The following is a 19,208-nucleotide window of genomic DNA, read 5'->3' as shown; positions in this document are numbered from 1 at the left end:
AGACAAGGAAGCTTGCAAGCTACTGACCAGAGCACTAACGCAATGTGGACACAGGTGAGAAGATTGATTTTGGGAGGAAACAATGCAACAAAAATCACACGTGGCAAAATTGCAATTTCTTATTTCACACAGGCTTTAAACTTGCAAACAGCTATGAAAATGGGCTTAGCAGGCAAAATAGTAAATCGGTTTTTGGGATGGGAACAAAGACACAGAACAGATAGGATGCTTAGAGGAAGGGATGACTCTTATGGGATAATGATATGAGTTTTATCATGGGAAGTGCTAATCGGATTTTTAAAAGAAAGCAAATACACAGGCAAACTCGGTTTTGTTTAGCACAATGATTAGTTCTACTGAAACTATATTTTAAGGCTATAATTAGTAAAAACCCTCAACAGAATTGTTGCTTTTGAAGTGCAACAGTAAAGAACGTGAGTTTTCGATGGGAAATTAAATTATTCCAAATGATACTAGGGACTTACACAGGTAACTGAAGGAAATAAAGTACACATATGCTAACAGATATAGACTAAACAGATTCTTCTAGGGAAAGGGTGGGCAGAGCATACTGGCAATTGGGAAATGATTAAGGTTTTTATGGGGTTTACATCAGATGGGCGAGACTGCTGTATAGCCAGCCAACGGCTAGGGTGCGTACGGGATCAGTGATATCCGATAAGTGGCACCTGGGTAGGGGTACTAGGCAGGGATGTCCTTGGTCCCCGTTGTTATACATATTGGCCTTGGAACCCTTAGCGGTATATCTTAGACAGCAATATGACCTGGTGGGCATTGAGGTGGGAGGAAAGAGCCATTTGATATCCTTATATGCCGATGACTTGCTGCTGTATTTAAAGTATCCGGAAGAGAACCTCCAGTATGTTTTGGAGGTCATGCAGAAGTATGCCGAATTGTCCGGCATAGCGGTTAATCCCGGTAAGTCGAGCATGTTTCCCCTAGGGTACTATTCGAGGGTCCCCACGGAACGCTTACCGGTATTGCCTGTGCCTTGGGCAGCCGAGTCCTTCCGATACCTCGGAATAGACATATATCACACTGTGGGAAACGAACATCTGCACAACACCGAGGTTGCCGTGGATAAAATCTGTGCGTCCATGCGATTTTGGGAAAAGCTGCCGCTGGCGATGATAGGGCGAGGGGCGTTGCTTAAAATGGTTGTCCTGCCTAGACTGCTGCATTTCTTCAACAATATACCATACTTAATAGCTAGGAAGTTCTTTACCAAACTAGACAGTATGTGCAGGGACTTCCTATGGCACGGCACTCGCAACCGAGTGGCGCTGTGGAAGCTGCAAAACTTCTACGATAAAGGAGGGATTAAATTACCACATTTCGAGGCCTACTATGTAGCGAGCCAATTGCAATATGTTACACAGTGGCTCTCTGATGAGGAATCTTCCGAGTCCAGGTTGGTTGGTACAGATTGCACCCCGTTTTATTTGAAGGAGATCATCTGGGTCCCTAGACAAGACTTAAACCTTCGCCCTGGTATGCTGCTACTTGGGTGGAAAATGTGGCGTAGAGCATGCCGGCTACTGGAAAGCCCGGATCCGTGTTCGCCGCAGGTGCCACTGGTTGCCTTGACTGCGTGGGATGGTCAACTTAGAAAAACGATCAGAATGTACTGGGAATCGGTTGGGTTGGCCACGTTAGGAGATATATGGCAAGATGGGGCCATTAAGGATTTTGCAGACCTAGAAGAAGAAACTGGGTTACATGGGGGCCAATATGTTACATACCTCAGGTTGGTACGGATTATCCGAAAATCTTGGCCTGAGACGGTGTTAGCGGAGGATCCGGACGCCCTGATTGATACAATATATGACATATCAGAGGGCGGACACGAGATCTCCAGATTGTATGAGGTGGTGATGTCCCGAGTGGGAAAGGACTTGACAGACTTGAGACTAGAATGGGAAACGGAGGTGGGGGTTCAGATGACTGATGGGATGTGGGAACGGGCTCTAGGATATCATAAAAAAGTGTCCAGAAATGCTAGATTACAGCAAATCCAACTATATATCACACACAGAGCGTATATGACCCCCAAGAGAATAGCTAAGTTCGCGAATTCTGGCAGGCAGGCATGCCCGAAATGTAACGAGGAGGACGCGGACATGACGCATATGTTCTGGTCCTGCCCAGTAATCGAAGTCTTCTGGAGAGAAGTGTCACAAAAGTTAGCTGACAAAGGGGTCCCAATAAGCATAGACACGACCTGGGCTTGCCTCCTAGGGGGGTTCCCCAGACCGAAGAACACCAGACATCTGGGGAAACTGAGAGACCTAGCGTATATACTCGCTAAGAGGAGGATAGCTATGAACTGGAAGCAATGCCACAAACCTAGGATAGAGATGTGGTGGAGGGATCTGCAAAAATGGGCGGAAGCCGAAACCATGGTCTGGCAAGAGGCATGCAGTAAATGCGGGGGGGAGGATGTGGCCTGCCTGGTAGCCTGGAGGTTATTAGTCACTGGTCTGTTTGGGGTACGAGGAGAACCTACTGCCTTGGAGGAGGAGGTCACCCGGCCACACCAGGTCGATACAGAACTACCCTGTTGATGAGCTCTTGGGGGGGAGGGGGGGAGTGCAGTGTTGTGTTTTTTAAGTGTTTATTGTCTTATTGTATATAATGTCACAAGTTTGTTTATACTGTTTTCACTTAAAACAAATAAAAATATTTTAAAAAAAAAAAGTTTTTTATGGGGTTTGGATAGGGTTGGAACAGGATGCAAAGTAATATAGCGGGATACGCAGTTTTTGGGTACTGGGTGATGGGATACTTACAAGGAAACCTTGGGTTTGGTAATTTGGACGGACAGCAGGGTCTCTAGATGGCGGCGCCACAGATCTGGTCACGGGCAGCAGGGAGCTCTGGTTACTGCGTCAGCTGGGTTCTCCTGGTGAAGAACAGCTGGGCAAAGTCTAGTCACTGTGGACAGCGGAATGAGCCAGTAGGGCAAAAGGTCTGGTCACTGGATTCTCCTAAAGGGGATCAGTTGCCTTTCCTTCTTTCTCCCTGGATTATTGGGTATGCCTGGGTCTGGATAGGTGGTTCTGCCTGGATCTGGATCTGGAGTCTTTGAATCTTGAACGGTGAATTTTGAATGTTGAATATCCCTGTGTCTCCCTGTCTACCCCTTATATAGCCAGAATGACATCAGAGAATTTTACAATATGGGCAGAAGTATCCTGGACCTCCTTACTCCCGGCTGATTGGTCCAAGGGAAGTGACCTCACCTTGGGTGTGAGCATTTATATGACTCCCTTTGTCTCACAAGCCCATTTTTCACAAAAGTGGGTTATGGAACAAAACCTCATATTTACAATAGTCACCATCATAAAAATAAGATCGGCAGTTCGAACACCAATTCTGTGTGATGTTACCTCGACCTTGGGCACAATTTTGCCGTTTTCAGGAGCAACATTTTATCTAAAATTCACCAAATGGCTACACCTTTGCAGAATAGTATTTGCCATATTTTCCCCAAGTTTAATATCTGTGCCATTAATGCTTCCCCCAGAATTGCATTTTTTCTGCCATTTCAGTTTGCCACGTGCCAGAGAGATATACATAGTGTTATTGTGCTTGTCCAAAAATCACATCAAAACTGTCACAATATCATATTATCACCTTCTCCTGCCTGACCCTCCTGACTGACCGCTCACAGTCCCTGCCCAGCTCTACCACCTCTGCCTGTTGCCCCACCAGAGTGATTGTTTATAACACCTGCCTCTGCCCCGGTCCACCGCCTACAACTCTCCCCACTCTCGCTTGGGCCTCCCACAGAACGCTGCAGTCTCTCCTTTGGTACCCTACCACCTCTGCTACCTGAAGCCCTCCCAGTGTTACTGTTCAGGAACCCAACTGTGGGTATACTACTGGTGCCTCCACTCCACTCCTGCCTTCGCCTCCTATGATCCTCCCCTTTCAGTAGATAGAGCAACTGTCCAAGTTCCTCGTACCTGCCCATTCCCCTTTATTATCCCAGCCCCTCCTCTGTGGCCTCTACACTGCCCCTGATTCCTCTACCCAGTCCTCTGTTTACTGACCCATCTTGATGCTACCACACTGGTCTCTGTCCTCACCTTCACAGCTGTCTGCGGCTACGGCCCTCCTGACTTGCCCTATTTCTGAGCCCCTGTTATGCAATCCTCCAAATCTTCTTTTCGCCCTCCTTTCTCCCCTCCCCCTTTCTCCACTCCCACTTTCTCCTTTCCCTCCTTCTCTCCTTTTCCCTCCTCCTTATGGCCCGTCCTCTCCCATATTCTGCCCACTACCCCTCCTGCACCCCACCTTCCCTCTCTCACCACCCTAATCTTCTTTACCCCCCTCTCACCCACCACTCCAGTCACATGAACATGGCACTCTGGAACGCCAGATTCATCTGCAACAAAACCGCAGCAATTCTTGATTAATTCTTTTGGCTCAACCTCCACTTTCTATGCTTAACTGAAACCTGGATCCCCCCATAACACTTCTGTCCCTGCTTCCTTAACCACCTCCTCCTCCTCTTTCTCTCATACCCCGTGCGCTACTGGCCGTGGCAGAGGTGTTGGCCTCTTCTACCACCCCAAGTTTATCTCCTCCCCCTCCTCTCCAGCTCTCCCTTCTTTCCCTTCCTTTGAATTCCTTTACAAATCCTTCTCCTCTCCCCACCCTATCTCTCTCCTTATTATCTATCGACCCCCTGGCCCTCTTTCTTCCTTCTATGAAGACCTGGATCACCTCCTCTCGCTTATCTCTCCCTCCCCCTCTCCTCTGTCAGTACTTGCCGACTTTAATCTTCATCTCCCTTCTCCCCCTCAATCCTCTCCCCTCTTCTCTATCCTTGATTCCTACATCCTTTCCCCTCCTCTCCTACACACTCCTCTGGCTCCACCCTTGACCTCATCTTCAACTCTTCCTACCCCCTTCACCTGTCTCTACCCTTCCTGTCTACCTCTCTGACCATGCATTACTCTCCTTTTCCCTTTCTCCTCTCCCTTACTCCTCCTCTCCTTACCCTTCCCCTCCAGTCTACTCGCGGCATGACTTCCGCAACTTTGACCCCTCCGTCTTCACCGACACTTGCACTTTTCTTCTCCCATCTCTCCATGACTTATCCTTATTATCGGCGAATGGTGCTCTTTCCTCTCTTTCCTCTGCTATTTCATCCTCCCTTGATCATCTCTACCCTCTTTCTTCCTTCCGCCCAACCCGGAAACCCTCTCAACCTTGGCTCACTCCTCATCTCCTCTCTATGAGATGCCTTCTCAGACGTCTCGAGAGACTATGGCTCAAAACTCCCTCGCTTTCTAACCAAACCTCTTACTTCTCTTATCACTCAATCTACGACTCTTGTCAGACCTCAGCCAAATCTTCTTACTTCTCTAACCTACTCCAATCTCAAGCGACTCACCCCCGCCATATCTTCCAAACTCTCTCTCGACTCCTCTCTCCCCCCACTCCTGATCCCTCCTCCAATTCTTCACTCTGTCCTTCAGACTTCGCTAACTTCTTCTCTTCTAAGATTGTTTCCCTTCGGCAAAAAATTCACACCCCCACCTCTGATCTCCCTTCTTCTTCCCCCCCACCTCCCTCCTGCATATCCTTCTTCTCGCCCATCTCCCCTTCGGAAGTCTCCACCCTCCTATCCAAAGCCCACCCCACGTCTGCCCCTACTGACCCTCTCCCTTCCCTTCTCATCCCTAATATTTACCCTTTTCTTGTCCCCTACCTCACCTCCTTCTTCAACATCTGTCTCTCCTCAGCTACCTTTCCCTCTGCCTTTAAACATGCCACGAACATCCCAATACTAAAGAAACCTTCTGCTGACCCATGTCTCACCTCGAATTTCAGACCTATCTCTCTTCTCCCTTTCCTCTCCAAGCTTCTTGAACGCCTTGCCTACTCTCAACTTTCATCCTTTGTCACTAATTCCTCTCTCCTACCACCCTTCCAGTCAGGCTTTCGTCCTAAACACCCAACTGAAACTGCTCTCCCCTCTATTCTAAACTCCCTTCTTACTGCCCGCCATGCCAAACAATCCTCTATCCTTATTCTCCTTGATCTCTCTGCTGCCTTTGACACTGTCAATCACCCCCTCCTCCTTCACACTCTCTCCTCCTTTGGCTTCAAGGGCTCTGTACTCAACTGGTTATCCTCTTACCTCTCTTCCCGCTCCTTTACAGTCTCCTGGGGTGGCCGGTCCTCTCCTAACTATCCTCTTGAATATGCCGTACCCCAAGGCTCTGTGCTAGGCCCTTTCCTCTTCTCTCTATACACCTCCCTCATTGCTCCTGTTATCTCCTCATTTGGCATCTCCCACCACTTCTATGCCGACGATACTCAACTCTTCCTCTCCTTCTCCTCCTTCTCAACTGACCTCCACCTACAACTCTCTTCCTGTCTTGCTGCCATCAAGAACTGGATGTCTTCCGATTTCTCTCTCGCAACACCGACAAGACAGAAGTCATATTCTTTCCCTCTAACTCTCTTCCCCCTCCATCTCCTCCCCCTTTTATTCACTTCCCTCCCTCCAACCTCCCTATCTCTCCTCAGGCTCATAACTTAGGCATTCTCTTTGACTCCTCTCTCTCCTTCTCCCAACACATCTCCCTCACTTCTCGCTCCTGCCGTTTCCACCTCTTCAACATTCGCAAAATCCGCCCCTCTCTCACTTTCCATGTTACTAAAATCTTAATCTCCTCCCTCATCTTCTCCCGCCTCTTCTACTGCTCTTCCTTACTCTTTGGACTTCCTACTTCTCACCTTGCCCCTCTTAAATCCATCTACCACTCTGCTGTTCGCACCCTCTGTCTCCTTACCTCCCGTGGTTCCATCTCTTCCTCTCTCTCCTACCTTGGCTGGCTTCCTTTTCACTCCCAACTTAAATTTCAATTTCTCTGCCTTGTCTTCAAATCTCTCCATGGTCTTGCCCCCCCTTATCTCTCCTCCCTTCTCTCCTTTTACTCCCCCTCCCGTTCCCTTCGGTCAGCTGACCATTTCCTTCTCACTTCACCCCCACCCCCTGTGCCTCCTCCCATTTTCGCTCCTTCCAACTCTTCACTGGAACTCCCTTCCTCTTGCTATCCCTTCTGCCCTCACCTTCACTTCATTCCGCACTTCCCTTAAATCTCTCCTTCTCCATCCTCCTCCTTGAAACCCCTACACCCTTCTACTTCCCCCTTCTTCACTCTTTTCCCCGACTCTCTCCCTTCCCCTACCCTACCCCCCTTCATCCCTCCCTTTCCTCCTCCTGCCCTCCTCCTTCACTCCCCCCCAACCTGTTCCATCTCCCTTTTCTCCCTCCCCTTCAGTTAACTGCTCTTTTCACTGTTTTGTTGTTTGATTGATTCATATTGTAATGCTTCAACAGTTTTATCATTCATGTTTTATGTATCATGTTGTTCCATGTACAGCGCTTTGGCGTAAGGTGCTTTATAAATCAATAAAATACAAATACAAATACATTACTGCTTATTCAGAGTATTGAAAGAAAATTCTTAATGTTAAAAGGTCTTTAAATCAAATGGGCTGGATTAGTCCCAAATGTGGGTGGTCTTTCCAACCCCCACAGCAACTGTCTCTGCCAAGCTTGGCTGGCAACAAAGAGTTTTATGATGTCTTTTGAAGTTTTTGACAGTTCTCCCTTCAGAAGGGTGTTTGAGGAAATCACACCTTACTGTTATGCCCAGCCCAATTTGGCCTCCTTTGTTCATTCTGGCAGTGCAGCCAGTCAGTCCGACCAGGGCACAAACGTCTACACTTTGGCCCGTTTATATGCTCATGGGGCTGGTCCATTTGTGGGGGGAATTTTTTTTCCCATGGGGTCAGAGCACCTTTGAAGTGCCTGCATAGGCCAAACCTGTTCTGCTGGTTTCAAACTTTTTTTTCTTTCTTTCAACAGAAAGCAAGTCTTTTTGGGAATACATATAATATACATTTCAGAGCCAATCCCTTCCCCACATATATAATACTGTTTCTGTGCGAGTAATGGTATTATTTCACATTTAGTTTTCAAAATGTAATTTTCCTGCAAAAGCATATTTACACATGTTCTTTTTTTCTCCTGTTCATTTCACAAAATGTGGGTTTTCCCGCACACAGCTCTCTTGGCATTTACTTTCTGAAAGGCTTTTTATAGATCTGGTCAGTTCCTGGACACAGAGATATGCTTGAAAATGGTTTCTTGGTAATTGACACAGGCAAGAGAGAGCATCTTTTCTTTGAAGTACTTTGCGTTTGTTGATTTATTTCAAAAAGTAAATCCAAGCTGCGCGGACTGGAAGCAGCAATCATTTGCTTTTCATGGACTTTATTGAAGAAACAATGCCGTTCTGAGACGGATGGCCTTATTTGATGGTGTTCAAACTGAAATACATGGACAGGGCTGTGTGTTTAATGGAACCTGTGTGGTTGTAGGTCAACTGGTTGAATCTAAATGGTCGACAGGACAAATGGTCGACACCAAAAGGTCGACAGGTCGAATGATCGATTTTTTTTTTTTTCACATTTTTTTTTTTTGGGGGGTTCCCTCAACCCCCTTTTTTTTTGCTAAAAACGCACTTTTTTTCCCTAAATGAAAACCTAAAAAAATATATATAACTAAAAAAAAATGCGATCATTTGTCCTGTCGACCAAATTGTGTCGACCATTTGTCTGTCGACCATTTGTCTGTTGACCATTTGACTAGACACCAACCTGTGTGATGTTAAAAATGAAAGTAGCACCAGTGAGATGCTGTTTTAAATGCAAGTCATTTTCCTGTGCAGTTTTGAATATTTAAATGACAGAACAGCAATGCACAACCATTCTTATTTTGAGTTGTTTTCTCTGGATTCACGTGAATGACAACCAAAGGCAGCTATCCTAGGGGTGGCTGTGTTCAACTCCCTCCCCATATGTGCTCAGCAGACCAAAGCACAGCCATTTTTGGGCAACTGATGAAATGCAGTTTTTGTTGTAGAGAGTTCTGCCTTAGGCCTTAAATGTACCCCGCACTATGTTCTCCTACCTCTTCAGTAACAACCAGGTCTCAGACATCACAGACGAACATTCTTCAGCCAAGAAGCCAGAACTAAAAAAGCTAGTAAATGAAGGCATATTTAGGCAGTTAAGAGTAATGTTCAGTGTGTTACCAATACCATATTGTTGTTCATTCTACCATATCATCTATTGCCCTAATTCCCAAAGTGTATGCATAAATATTGGAATGCCTTCTTCTCTTAAAGGTAAGGTTAGATAAGGTGAGTGCCTCATTACAAGTATGGCTGAGCAGGAAAAAATTGCAGGTAATGGAATTACTACCATATTTCCCACCATATTACAGCTATGGTCCTGGAGTCGAGGATTTACCTCTAGCAAAATGCTGGAGGTAAATCCTCCAACTAACTGCCCAAATATCATCAAAATCAGTGGAATTACTGCCATGGCCCCATAGATTCGAAAAAAATGGTGATTTAAACTGCCACTTGTAAACTGGCAGTAATTCCGCCAGGCCAAGTGGTGGTAACAGTAATTCAGTTTGGTGGTATCTGGGTGGATTTACTGCCCAGATACCACCAAACTTTGTGAATAACATCCTTATTGAGCGAGTAAAGATCTTTATGGTCCCAGCGAGGGGACACTTTCCTCAAAGCGCTCGAGTAGGTGCAGGCAATAGGTCTTCGAGGGAACGATCAAATATGGAACTTCAGTTTGGCTCATAATATCAACCCATCGGGTGGACAAACCAAGGATGGGATTGAAAATAAGCCCCCCTGCCTTTGTTTGTTTTATTGGTGCCAACACAGGGATCAAAATTAAGATTGGATAAGCTGGAGTTAAAAGCAGCTCCTTGGTATCTAGCATTAACCAGTGTCCAGGCGCTACCACTGGGCAAGGAGGAGCTAGTACATAGCGTTCCACTAATCTAATGTCAACATATGATGTCAAGGTTTTTTGTCAGTTATTTATGACCCCTTATGCTTTAAATGTCACATAGATGTGTCCTCAGGTTTATTTTTTTTATTTTTATTTTTTTTATTGTTTTAGCTGTTATGAAACAGCTTTTCAATATACAAAGTTAACATTTTAGTATAAATCAGAATACAAAAATGAATTAACAAACAATTACAATTCATCCATATTACAAAATCATATATGTACACCTTATTTACAAATCATTTGAATTTCGACTCAACATAACCAAAGTGACTAAGAATAGGAGACAAAAAAATAAAGTAAAATTCAAACATGTGTTTTACGTGCAATTATTTCATTAAAAGAATGAACCATTCTTTCTAGGTATCAAGTCTAAGCAATTGTCTCCTGTTTCTGGTAGTCAATTCTGCAAAGTCTCAACTTGGATTTGTTTAAAACCCTTCGCTTAATGGGATTTCTAGTTTCAGGGACATTAAGAAATTAATCAATGCTATCTGTACCGGGTATTTGTTAGAACATAATAGAAAGGTCCAACGAGTATCTTGGCCAACCGTTTCTAAGATGGTGATTACATTTGCAAAGTGGACTAGTCTTAAAGCAGTTAACTCAACACAGTAGCATACCAAGTGCTCTAATGATTCAATAGAATTGGGGTCCAAACAGAATCTACAGAACTCCAACTTTTTCGGTCTCAGGTTTCTTCTCATTTGTACTTGGTAGGTGGGCCATAAATCAAATCGCACTCTCAAAAGGCCAGATCTTAAAGCCACAGATGGAAATTTTAAGAGGTATGCTTCAGGTCTTTTAACCGCTTTAGGCCAAAAGCGAAACTTACATATTTCTTTTTTCAAATTGTCTTTATTATTTTCAACAAGTCAACATGTATTCAACATTACATTAACTTCTCCCCTCCAACTCCCCCCGCCCCTCTCCCCCTTAGGGACACGTGAGTTTTGCTTCCGGGATTGCATTATGCATTGAAGATGTCTGATATCTTGATGTTGTGTGGGCACCATTGTTCCATAAAGTCTGACTGGAGGTACTCCTGAACTCCTCCCCATTCCTTAACGAACCTGTCTCTCGTTCCCTGGATTGTGTGTGTGACTTTTTCCATCGCCATCTGGGCCCAGACTTTTTGAAGCCAAGTGTAGATCAGTGGGGTGTCTTTCTTCTTCCAATTGTGGGCTATTGTTGTCCATGCCGCTACGAGGAGACCCATAAAGCTTCTCCATTGTGCTTTATTAAATCTTCTTGCCCTGTCGTCTCTCATTCCACATAGCCAGATGCCCTCTCCTAGTTGTCCCACCTCTGGATAGATTTTGCCCATTTCTTCCTTAACTTCTTCCCAAAAGGGCACTATTCCCTTGCATGTCCACCATATGTGTTTCCATGTCCCCACCTCTCCGCATTCCCTCCAGCAGAGGTTTGACGAATTAGGGAACATTGTATGAACTCTCTCTGGTGTGTAGTGCCACTGTGTAATGACGTTTGTCCACATTTCTCTTGTTTGTGCTGATCTTGTCATTTTTGGGATCAGAGTCCAGAGGTCCTCCCACTGTTTTCTTGTCGGTTCCTCCCCCAGTGTTTTGTTCCATTTAATCATGTATGACCACTTAATTTCTTCATCCTGTGTATTAATAAAGGAGTATAGGATCGAGACCCATTTCTTTGCCCCAGAGTTTGTTGTGACATATGTCTCAAATGGGGTGAGAGTTCTCGTGGCTGCCTGCGCTATGTCCGGGGTTTTCAGCCAGTGTTTAGGTTGTTCGTGTCTAAATTTCTCCCGTGTGTTGCGTGCTGGGGGAGGGAGACATGCTTCGTATGATCTAATTTCATTGTTGAAGAACATTTCCCCTATTTTCGTTATTCCTACCTCCTCCCAGGATTTGTATGCCCCCTGCTCCATCCCTGGTGGGAATTGCGGGTTCCTACAGATAGGGGTGAATGGGCCTAACGTGGTGGTCATTACGCCCTTTCTTGTTTGTGTGTCCCAAGCCTCCATCGTTGTTTTCATTATTTCGCTAATCCCTATATTGGGGTGTCTATGCTGTTTCTGTTTCCAGAGGAGTTCCGCTAATGGGGTTCTAGCCACTGCACCGTCCTGCGCTGCCCAGATCGGTTGTGGGTCATCTCCTAGCCACTCCCGTAGTACTTTTAACTGTGCCGCTTGATAGTATTTCTGGAAGTGAGGAAGCGCCATCCCCCCTTCCCTGATTGGAGTGGACATGACAGCCCTAGCGAATCTTGGCGTTTTCCCTTTCCACACAAATGTTGTGATTGCCTTTGACAGTGTTTTAAAGAATGATCTGGGTACCCCTATCGGGAGGGCCTGGAAATATTATAGTATTTTTGGAAGGATAGTCATCTTTACCGCTTGGATCCTGCCCCACCAGGAAATCAGGAGGGGATTCCATCTCTCCAAGTCTCTACGAAGCTTTGTTAGTAGCTGTGGGTAGTTATTCCCATATAGTTGATCAACCCTATGTGTAAGCGTTATACCCAAGTATTTAATGCCACACTCTGCTATCTTAAGGTTCAGTGACTTGGCCTCTCTCTCTATCTCCCCCCTGTCGCCCGCCAGTATTAGGATTTCCGATTTGTTCCTATTAATTTTTAGGCCTGAGATGGCCCCAAATTCTTCTAGCTCCCTTACTGCTGCCACCAATGTTTGGCCCGGCTCTTCTAATGCTAGCAACATATCATCCGCATATGCGGTTACCTTGTGCTGTATGCCTGCCATGTCTATCCCTTTAATGTGTGTGGCTTCTCTTAATTTGAGTAGCAGGGGTTCTAGAAAGATAGCGTATAATAGAGGGGATAGCGGGCATCCCTGTTTTGTTCCGCGGGATATGCGTACCTTTTCAGTAACCTCCCCATTGATTGCCACTCTGCAGGTTGGGTCATTATAGTTTGCTTTTATTCGTGCTATAAAGTTCTCCCCGAATCCCATGGAGTGCAAGGTCTTAAACAGCATGGACCATTCCACCCGGTCAAACGCTTTCTCTGCGTCTACTGCAAGTAGAAGAGCCGGGGTTTGCTTTATGCCAATTTTTTCCACCAAGTGGATGATCCTTCTAAGGTTGTCATGGGTTTGTCTTCCCGGGATAAAGCCTGATTGGTCTAGATGTATTAGCTTCGGGAGGAGCGGGGAAAGTCTCGCGGCTAGAATCTTAGTGTAACTTTTTGCGTCAATGTTTATTAAGGATATCGGTCTATATGAGGCCGGGGCCGAAGGGTCTTTCCCTGGCTTGTGAAATACTAGGACCTTCGCTTCGTTCATTGTAGGTGTCACGTTACCACTATCTTTAAATGAGTTTAGGAGTCTGGTAAGGACAGGGATTAGCTGATCCGCATATGTTTTATAAAATGGGGCCGTGAAGCCATCCGGGCCTGGGGCTTTATTTTTAGGGAGGTCATTTATTGCTTTTTTAACTTCCTCTTCTTTAATAGGGTCCTCTAAGGCCTGCCTGTCTGCTTCTGAGATTTGTGGGAGGGTGAGTGTTTTCAGATATGTGTCCTGTGCGTCTGCATCCGGGTGGCCTGTGGAGTAAAGTTTTTGGTAGTATTCTCTGAACACTTCCCCTATGTCTTGTGTGCGCGTGAGGTGTTCTCCTGCCGTGTCTGTAATGCTTTTGATCGTAATTTCTTTTTGTTTTGCACGGAGTTGTCTCGCTAGAAGCCTATCTGCTTTGTTTGCCTTAATATAGTACCTTTGTCTTAGGTATATCAGACTCCTTTCCGCCCCTTTAGTGCGTAACATCTCTAGTTGGCCTTGTGTATGCCTCAGCGCCCTCTTCAGATCTCTAGAGGGCTGTGCCACAATTTTCCCTTGCAGTTCTGTAATTGATCTTTCCAGTTCCTTTTCCCTCATGTACCTCTGTTTCTCTTTCGTGATTTTCAGAGTCATTATCCTTCCGCGGATCACTGCTTTAAACGCCTCCCAGACCGTGCACATAGATGTTTCCCCAGTGTCATTTTGCCTGAAATATTCTATCATTTCCCTTATTGATTCCCCCGTAACCGGGTCTCGGATTATGTCCTCCGGCAACCTCCACCTCCATAGATCATTAGTTTTCCCCGGGCGTTTCAAATCTAGCCACAAAGGTGCATGGTCTGAGAGTGCGATTGTCCCCTTTTCCAGCCCCTGGATCTTGCCCATAAGCCCAACTTTGGCCCAGAAGTAGTCGATTCTCGACATGGAGTTATGCACATGCGAGAAGTATGTATATCCCCTTTGCTCCCCCTTCAATTCCCTCCACACATCATTCAGTGCTAGTTGGTCCATTTGCTGCTTGAGACGTTTCGATGGTGCCCCATGACCTTGTACGCTACCTGTGCTTCTGTCCAGTTTTGGGTCCCATGCTATGTTCAGGTCTCCCCCCAAAATCACCTCCCCTTTTGCGAAGGATTCCAGTTTACCCAGAGTATCTCTCAAGAAGCCATCCTGCCCCACATTGGGCGCGTACACGGACGCGAGAGTGAAGCGTTGTCCCTCCAATACCACGTTAGCGAACACATACCTTCCCTCCCTATCTGTGGTGGCGTCCTCCATTTTTGCGTCCCATCCATCCCTCACTGCTATTAGGACCCCCGATCCTTTTCCTGTGGAGTTCGCCTGGGCCCAAATTTTAAACCCCCTTAGCCGGGTTTTCTGTTTGTCCTTTGCTCTAATGTGTGTTTCCTGGAGAAGCAGGAGATCCGCCCTTTCCCTTTTGAGTAGTCTCTCCAGCTTCACCCTTTTCGTGGGATGATTCATCCCCCTTATGTTATAGGTTACAATGTGGACCTTCCCCATCTAGTGAGACACAGGATCATTGAATTTGGAATCCCTTGCTTTGCTGCCGCCCTTATTTTCGTGCCCCCAGTCCTCTGTCCCTTTCCCCTAAACTCCCCCCCCAACCATTAACCTTGAACCAAACAAGTTGCCCCCGAGTAGGGCGAGGGTTCCTACTGTTGCCAGGGCGTTGCACCCACAGCTCCTTGCCCATCATCCTCTCAGGGGACTTTTTTGTGGGGGATTCTAAACCCCACCGTACCATTCGTCCTTACCAGATTCCAAGCCGATGGGGCCCTCCGGGCCGCCGACTCTGCCTCTGATGTAGCGTTTCTTTTTATCTCATCTTCCCCCTCACTGATGCCATGTGTGATTGCCTCAAAGGTGCCCATGCCGTTCCATTTCTGTTTCTCCGGTCATGGCATCTTCCTGCGGCCTTCTCTTCCCGTGTTTGGCCTTTTTTGTTTGATCGTATCCCATCCTTTAGGTTTTCTCCTATGCTCTCCGCAAGACGTTGCTTGATCCCCTTCTTCCCCATCGTCCTGAAGCCCCAAGATGTTGAAACCCTCTTCCCGGGTGGTCGCTCTTCTCTGTTTTCCTTCCCATGTGAAAGTCAACCCAAATGGGAAGGTCCACTTGTACCAGATTCCTTTTGCCACCAAAGCCCCGACTAGAGGGCCCATCGCCCTTCTTTTTTGCAATGTGACCAGGGCCAGGTCCTGGTATAGTTGGATTTCTTGTCCGTTCATCCTGATGTGATCCATTTCTCTGGCTTTCCTCATAATCTGCTCTTTTTGTGGATACGAGGACAACGCCACCAGTTTATCTCGTGGTCTCTCCCCAGGAGCTCCGGATCTCTTTGGTCCAACCCTGTGGACCCTGTCCACTCCGATTGCATCTGGCTCTGATTCATCCAGAATGTCTCTGAACACCTCTTTAACAGCCGTCTTAAGATCTTTGTCCAGTACCGTTTCTGCCATGTTTTTTATGCGTATGTTAGAGCGCCTGGAGCGGTTCTCCAAATCCTCGCATTGAATCTCCAGGTTATGGGTGAGTCGCACCAGGTGTTCCTGAGTTTCACTCGTCTGTCGCGTTTCCTCCTCGACCCCCTGCAACGTTCTTTCCAATATGTCTGTTCTCTCCTCTAATTTGGCCACGTCCACCCTGAGGTCCTGGACCGCCTGTTTCATGTCTTCTTTCATCGTCGTGAACTGTTCCTGAACTGAAGACATGAATTTTTCTTGCATCTCCTGAAACCATGCTTGCATGTCATCCCTTGAGGGTGGGTGATGAGGGTTCGTCTGCGCCATGTCTTCGCCTTGTTGGTTGTCCTGAGGCTTTCCTTTTACTTGTGCTGTATTGTCCGTTGACCACAGCTGTAATATGTTTGCTTCTTGCCTTGTGGCTTGTGGGGTCTGATGGGGAGCGTTGCTCTTGTTTTTTGCCCTTGACATGATCCGTTAGTTCCAGGGGTGTGCGTGGGCTCTTGTGTTGCCCCCGTGATCTACGCGGTGTCGCCGCGGAGGAAATCCCGGAGGTGTCTTCTTGGGATGCCCCGCGTCCCACCCGTGCGAGGTATCCTCACCAGTCAGGGCTGCTTAAGTGGGCTCTTTCACGCTGGGTTGTATATTCTTTCCCGGCTCGTGTTGCCAATCTGGTCAGCATGTGGGCTGCCCGCTGGGCTCGCTGTTTCTGTGGGATCTCCCTGTTCCCTGCTACTGTGTCCTCTCTGCTTTTGGATCGTGTACACTGGGACGTCCTCTATGCTGTCTGTGGGCGCGCTCCTCTTTGCTCCTCTGTGGGATACCGTCTGTACGCCCCTGTTTTGTGGGGTAAATGAACACTGCTGTGTTGCAGCTGTGAGGTGCGGAGTGGGGGCCCCGGGGTTTTCCCGTGTTCCTGATACTCCTCCTGGGCCTGATTCTCCTACTCTTCCTCGCACCCCTGGGTTTCTTCGCTGGGCCCCCGATGCCCACGCTGAGCGAGGGGACACTCACCCTCTTCCTGCGCCGTGTGCGTGCTTCACTCCTTGGGCCACCCGAGTCCGGTGCCGGGTGTTTTCGCCGATGAGGGGGGATGAGCCGGAGGTCCCTCCGCGCCGACCCCAGGCGCCGCCGCTTCCCGGCTCAATCCCCCAGCGGTGTATGCCTCGGCGGGGCGTCTGGCGGGAGGGAGCCCGCTCCTATAGCTCAGGCTCCCCTTTCCTTATTTCGGAGTGCAGGCTTCCCGCGGTTCTCCGACGTTGTTGCCGTCTCGTCTGCCGGGAGCTCCCGATGGGGGAGGGGCGGTCGCTGCCTCACTCGCTTTTCAGCGTTCCCCGCGCCCCTTTGGTCGAGGTGCCAGACCGGAGGCTTCCGTGGGTGTAGGGGGGGCAAAACACTCGCGGATCGGCTCAAAACGCTGCTTCAATGTGTGTTTTTTGGCGGCCCGGGGAGAGCGCGGTTCAGACGCGTCTCGTCACCCCGGCGGCCATCTTCGAAACTTACATATTTGACGGTACTTTAGACATTTGTCTATTGTGGTGTCCCACTCCAGTTGGTATATAAGTTTTTTTTCCTTATCCGGATTTGTCATTAACATATGAATTGATACATTGGCATTTGCTAAACAGGCTAGACTTACACCAACCCAGTTTTTCGCAAAACTCTTGTCAGATGTTAACATATAGTCAGCAATTACCTGTAACATATGAGATTGTTGGTTTGCTAGTAGACAGTTACGTAACAAAGAGCAACATCGCCATAGATAAATCGGATGCATGGAAATTACTCCCAGTTCATAACGCAGGCAAGCACCAGGTATACACTGCGGTAGGGCAAGAACAGCCCTCCAGAATTTTGCTTCAAATCTGTCAAGATTTAGAGATTTACAGTTCAAAAGTGTTTCGGCTCCATATAAAATGGATGGAATTGCTTTCATGATCCAAAAGATGATTGCTGGTTTTATCGTAAATTTACCGTACTGGTGCAGTATAATTTTTGTCTGTGATATGGCTGTGGACAACTTCACTTCCATGCGCTCCACTTGGCTACATGGCATTAATGAACCTTCAAAGACCATTCCAAGATAGATATATGTGGTCACGGTTTCTAGTGGCATTTGATTTATAGACCACTTGTATCTGTTCCTGTGGTTTCTAGTCGCATGATATGCTACAATCTGAGTTTTGTTAGTATTGACCACCAGCTGATTCGTAAGTAGATAAGAGTTAAATGCATCAAGAAGGTTCTGCAAACCTATCAGGGATTTTGAAATAAGCACTATATCATCAGCGTAGTTCAGATTAGTGATTTATTCCTCATTAAGAACTGGAGCGTCAGATGATACATGCAAGAAAGCAGATCTTAGATATTGTATAAAATAGTTAAAGATCGCAGCTGCTAATAGGCAGCCTTGCTTTAAGCCACGGGCTGTCGTAATGGGGGCTGATAGTAGGTTTATTTATAGATTGTCCCAATTGCAATATATTTAAATCCACATGGGTGTGTTTGTTCAGCATCAGTTGGCCTGGGAAGCCAAAAGTAGCTCCTGGCAGATGTTGATATCAAACTAACCTCTGGCTACAAGCAGGGGCTAAATAGCTCCCAGCTCCCCGCAATTCCGAACCCTGCAACATAAACTGTCAGAGTGGAATAGATGGTAGGAGGCAGCATTAGGATTCTCAGCTTCTGTTTTTGCACTATGATGGTGAAGCCAGGTGGCAAGCTTGAGGTCAGTATCATACAGGACAAGATAGATGAATGATAAGTACATGTTAATATGTTGGGTAGGGTCAGCTGATCAAGGCTGTTCAGCAAACTCGTTTCCCCAGCCAGAGGCAGTCACTGGTCTGGCATACTCAATAACGGTTCAAGCTGGCCAGCTGCAATGTTTAGAAGGCCACGGCAGGCACCATAGCAGCATGAGACTTAAAAGGACCCACAGCATTGAGACACAGTATCTGTACACTCAAAGTCTGATTGCATAATGCCCTTACCGGTTTCCCAAATCTGGAGGAATTCTAGAATAGTTCAGCTGGCACTGGGAAGTGTAAATGATGTGACAGGTTGATTGGAAACAGGTCTTGGGGAACCCTGCTCTTGACCTCTTCTAAAAGGTAGATAAACAGATTGGTGCCGGGCTGTGGCTTCTATGTTAGGCTGAACCCCATTAAGACAGCAGCTGAAAGTGCAAAGATTTGTAGGACACCCCGGTGGAGGTTGGCATTGCCCGCTGGTCTCATTGCATGATTGTGCTACCTTCCTGATATGCCCTCATGGCTCACCATTGACAATATAGGACACTTCCTCCTGGAGGTTCTGCTCTTTCCCACTCCTTCCAAAGGATTACTCTCTGCCATTCAAACTAAAAAGGGAAGGGTGGCTGGGTATCTCATACTTGATATTTGGGTGGACAAATAACACTTACATGATATAGATCCAAGTAACTTCTGAATGCTCTGGGAGATTGCTGGCAGGGAGGTCAATTCTGCATTATCTCCTTTCACCCTCAGGCAGTCATTGCA

This window comes from Ambystoma mexicanum, chromosome 2p, assembly GCF_040938575.1.
Source record: "Ambystoma mexicanum isolate Mex_15411 chromosome 2p, UKY_AmexF1_1, whole genome shotgun sequence".
In the NCBI taxonomy this organism is placed as follows: Eukaryota; Metazoa; Chordata; class Amphibia; order Caudata; family Ambystomatidae; genus Ambystoma; species Ambystoma mexicanum.
The sequence above is the reverse complement of the archived record's forward strand: the minus strand, read 5'-3'. Positions refer to the sequence as shown.